We start from the raw sequence: 5,032 nt of genomic DNA on the forward strand, positions 1-5,032 counted from the left end.
TCCGTAATATTTGCCTGAGAGCTTGCAAAGTCAAATCTACTCTACTCTCAAGGTAGCTTTTCAGTTTTGTTCCTGGGGTTATAGCTTGAATGATGGCTTCAACAATGTCTCCTTCATCATATCCCCTCTTCAATGCCCTCTGGATTTGTCTTTCCAAGCTAGTGTATGTTAATTTGTCCTTTTGGTTTGGTTCTCCAATTTGTCCCATTATTTTCAGATCCCGTCGGTACAGTGGGTGTACAAAAGGGACACTTTGAGTAGCGACAGGGGTGACTCGTGTAGCATTCAGATGAGAAACAGTTTCTCTCTGCTCGTCTGAATTACTGGGTGCTATCACATTTTCAGCCACAAGGTGGTGCTCTTGTACCACTTGTTGAGACAACGGGGCATTACTTTCGCATCTCTTTTGCTTCACTTCATTAATTTTGTCATCTAATCCCAACAACAGAGACATTCCTTCATCTTCTCGTGCAGTAACATCCTCTCCCTCTAAGTACTGCAGAATACGCCACCTCAGTTTACGAGGTAAGTCTTTTTCACTTTCATCCACGGCTAAACTGAGGGCAGCACAAATCTCATTCAAATCCGGTGCTAGCAGTGTAAGTAACTTTTCCTCTATCTCCTCAAGAAGTTGCTCCCAATCAGGAGACATCTGCTGTACTTTAGACATGACGAAAAACTTTTACCTTCACTGCCTTTTCTTGGAGGGATGGCACTGCGGTATGAGTTCAGGTGGGGGGTAATGAGCGAGGCTAGTCACATGTAGCTCGTCCTTCTTTGCGGTATAAACTCCAAACCGGGCGGAAACACCAAGATTATGTTGCACCCTCAGAGAGACATGACTCCATTCTCCTTTTTCTTGCAACTTTATTCTCCTCAGTTCAGGTTTGGAGTTTACAGGCAGAATAGCGTATCATCAGCAAAACATCGCTCCCTCACGTCTCAGACACTGTTTGTTTTTTTTTTTCTCTGCGCTTACTGATGACATCACACATCTGAACTCTGACCTCCTGGAGCCAATAAACTACAAAAATTAACTAGAAATGTGTCCAAAAACAAAACACAATTAAATAAGAATAGTCTTTAAAGATTTTCCCCACAATTCAGAAAAATTTAAGTTTTATAACTACTTTTAGAGCGCAACAAATGCTACATCCGGCCTGCGACGGTACACCGCCTCCGCACCACCGTTTAAACATGAAGTGTGGATGTTAGAAGATCCCAAATATGGTGAGCTACTGGGAAATTACTCACGTTTTTGTTCTTGAGAGTGAGCGATAATAAGCGACATTTTATTGAGAAATTACAGTAGTCTGTCTACAAAAACTACAAAAATGACCTAAATAAGACAGAAGTACACATTCATTTTTATCGTTTTGTCAACAACAGGGCGCATGAGGTTTGTTCAGTATTTGTTGTGTCTACAAGGCTCAGGCGCCCCCATGAAGTGTCTTATTTGTATAGTTGAAAGCATTATAAAGGAACGCAAAACTAAATTACATATAATTATAATTCTTGGCACTTTCTGGTGTGTGTGAGTTAGTGTTTCTCTTTTATGATTTGTGGGTCCAGCATCAAATTCAGAATCCTTCCCATCACACATGAGGTCTTGAATAATCATCTTATTTTAAAGACCTCGTAGTTTGATAGTTTGCTCTCAGACTGTGGGCTTCCTTGTGGTTTTTAGGATATTTAGAAGTAGAAGGGGATCATCCTTCTGTGGAACCAGCTCCCAGTTTGAATGCAGGAGACGGACACTATCTCTACTTTTAAGATTAAGTTTCAAAGTTACCTTTTTGCCAACGCATATAGCTAGGGCTGAATCAGGTGACCATGAATCCTCCCTTAGTTACCCTGGGACTACCCTGCTGGGGGATTCCCACCATGTGTTTATACACCTCTCTGCATTCAATAATTAGTTCTTGTTCATCTCTGGCTCTCGTCCACAGTGTGTCTTTTGTCCCCTTTTTCGTCTCCTCATCCCCAAAGGGTCGCAGCGGGCTGCCCCTCCCTGACCGTGGTTCTGCCAGAGGGTGCTTCCTGTTAAAAGTGAGTTGTTCCTTCCCACTGTATTGAGGTTTTTTCTTTTTAATTGTAGACTTTCTACCTTACAATCTATACCACCTCGAGGAGACTGTTGTTGTGATTCAGCTCTGCATAAATACAATTAAATCGAATTAAGTGGGTTCAGCTGTTTTGTGAAATAAATGTGAGTGACATGGTAAGTAATAGCCTGCATGTAACTCATGGTAAGAAGAGCAATATCGCCCCCTCCTGGTTCAACCTTTTTTTCTTTGCAGTAATCTTTCCAATAATAATACATATGCACTAACCTCATGCTTGCTGTTAACAATAGCCTAAAGACACAAAATCAAGTTTAGTTTTTTCCTTAAGTTTATGTTTTTTTTTTATATGGTTGGCATTTATTTTGTTTCTTTTTAATAATTCTATTGATTCTATTGATTGTTTGCCAAGCACTGAGGTCTCTGCTTAGACTGTGCTACTGGGATCACTGATTTAAAAATGAGGCAAAAGCACCAAAGTTGTGCTCAAAAATAGTACAGTGAGCTACAACCTGTTGCTGTAGTAATTCTAACACACTTATTGTTTTTAAATACATACATGTTTAGTTCTTTTAAACCTAATTATTATTATTTTTTTTGCAAAAGTGTCACCTAAACACCCAAATATACGTAATTCAAAACTTACTTTAATTATTACCCATTTGGCTGGTAACATGGACCCAGTCTGATGGATAGTTACTGAACAGATAGTCTTTTCTTTAAAGGCTGCATTCAGAGCAAATCATTGTAAAAACAAGACAAGTCAATAAAAAACAAGTAATAACTATAATACTAAACTACAATAGAGAGAAAATCCAGTAAATATAATTATATTATGTAAAAAATATACAAATATTTACCTCTAATTTAAAAAGACATTACAAGGGTACTAGTTTCATTTTAATCTAAACATAATCTAAATTGACACTAAATCAGTTTAAATATTACAGCTGAAGGTGATTTTAATAAATGTACTGCTGCTTGACTTTGTTTTACTACTGCAGTATAATTTATCATGTACAAAAGCTCCAAATGTTGTTTCTCTGACTTAATGTTCTGATGACGTTTGTGTTACTTTGCAGGAAATAGTCAGGACCCAGATGAACCTGTGCTGGAATTCAGTGTGGGTGAGTAATATGAGCATTTATGAAGGCTGTCCATGACCTGTAATTAAATTTAGCGTCATTAGTGCCACTCATTGCAAGTGACAGTGCACATGCTTTCAGCATGGAGTCTGCTCTTATGGTAGCAAAATAAATTCAGAAAATCTCCATCAAAAAGCAGCTCAGCAGCAGAAATATATATGGTCAGCTGGTTGTGAGTTAATGAGCATGTGAAATCAGTGTGAACATTTTGAAACAACAACTCTCCAACCTCGTAATTGTAAGACTGCCTGTGCAGCCACAGGAGCCTTCAGAGAGTCTTCCTGCTTGTCTCTTGGGTTGATTTGCTCGTGTTTTCTCACCCAGTCAATGACTGTAAAAGGGCTGGACTAATTGGAGGCAGGTGTAATTGATTGCACTGATATGCTAGTCTACTTATAGCCCACATTACAAACACTGCTGTGTTATTTTGTCTCTCAGTGCAGGTATGTAATGTGACAAAACCTCTAATGATCTGATATGTTTGGGATGGATGGGCTGTGAATTATATAGTGAATTGTCTTATTTTGTCGCTCTGTGCAGGCTTTCTACTTACAGGGTGGTGGGTCTCAGAGGACAATTGCTACCCCTGTTGAAGTGAACAACGTGTGGAGTGCAACTGGCTTTGTGGCATAGCTGGCTCTGGCCTTGGACTGTGTGTTTTTACTTTGTACCTAAATGGGACACTGGACTTTTAACTACTATTCATTGTGTTTATAAATAAAATTTTAGAATTTTATTGACTGTCATCTTTTTGCCCATGGTTGGTGAGACCTAGAATCTCTTTGTGTGTGTGTGTGTGTGTGTGTGTGTAACATCAACAGGGTTTTGCATAAAAGAGTGTGAGCAGGTCAAAAGGTCAATTCATTTATTGTAGTTTTATGGCAGCACCCTCTAGTGGCCTTGAAGCAAACAGTCTCCTAACTAAGCCATGGCATCTCTGGTCTCTCCTACTTTTGTGTGCTCTGCTGGAGGAGCAGCATTGGATCTAGTGATACTGAGTAAGCTGATTAGGACAGGCCTGGAGAAATGTGGTTTGCATGAAGTATCAGGAAAAAAACAACCTTGTATTGTAAAATAATAATACACGAATAATAAATACTTTTCATGACATTCAGATTTCTGGACTCACGAGTTCATAGAACATTAATGTTACGAAACATTGAGAAGTCTTAAAACTACATTGTATACTTATTATTTATTTACTTTAATCAGATTTGACTGGTATTTTTAAACATTAAGTTTTTGTTCCTTCAACTATTGTATTTAAGCTTATGACTCACTCACAGTATGTTTATATAACTGCCTAAAAAACGGTGAGGATGTGGCCGCAGTGGCTGAGAAGCAAGAACTTTGCTTTTTCTTTTTTTTTTTCTTTTTTTAATTGGGAAGCATAAATGAACATACCAGAAAACCCTGCACGAAGGAGCCATATTTGTTTTTTGTGTGTGCATAAGATGAAGCTTTAGTATTATTACACATATGATAAGGATGTTAGCATGCAACACACAAACTCAAGTGGTGTTGCCAAGATAGTTGCTGACTGGCAAGAAACTTCTAGAAGAAATCTGGTGACAGTCCAAAGCACAAATGAACATGTTTAATACTCGTGCAAGACCCTGTGGGAAGGTGCCAGATTGCTGTATTTTGTGTGAATCAGGAAAAGTGCACGGTGATGACTAAAGCTTATAAAACATCTCTCTCCTTATGTGTGCATATATGAGAAAGAAAATTCTGCCAAAGCAACTTTAGCTTCTTGCAAGCATCAGTACACAAAGGATGCTAACACAAAGCTAGCCAAGAACCAAGAGTGATTTTAAAGTTGAA

The 5,032-nt window shown here is 38.6% G+C and overlaps 1 long non-coding RNA gene across 2 annotated transcripts; it reads left to right on the plus strand.

The window, feature by feature from the left end:
* The first annotated feature begins 993 nt into the window (after window positions 1-993).
* LOC145420677 (uncharacterized) lies at window positions 994-3,944 on the plus strand. 2 transcript variants are annotated; one of them, XR_013901993.1, is made up of 4 exons: window positions 994-1,230; window positions 1,950-2,049; window positions 3,146-3,190; window positions 3,749-3,944. It is a non-coding gene; the product is annotated as an uncharacterized LOC145420677 (long non-coding RNA). The 2 variants fall into 2 exon arrangements; XR_013901992.1 differs by lacking the exon at window positions 1,950-2,049 and having other exon boundaries at window positions 1,146-1,230; window positions 3,764-3,944.
* Window positions 3,945-5,032: the final 1,088 nt, after the last annotated feature.

Source organism: Astatotilapia calliptera, chromosome 15 (genome assembly GCF_964374335.1).
Source record: "Astatotilapia calliptera chromosome 15, fAstCal68.1, whole genome shotgun sequence".
NCBI classification, from domain to species: domain Eukaryota; kingdom Metazoa; phylum Chordata; class Actinopteri; order Cichliformes; family Cichlidae; genus Astatotilapia; species Astatotilapia calliptera.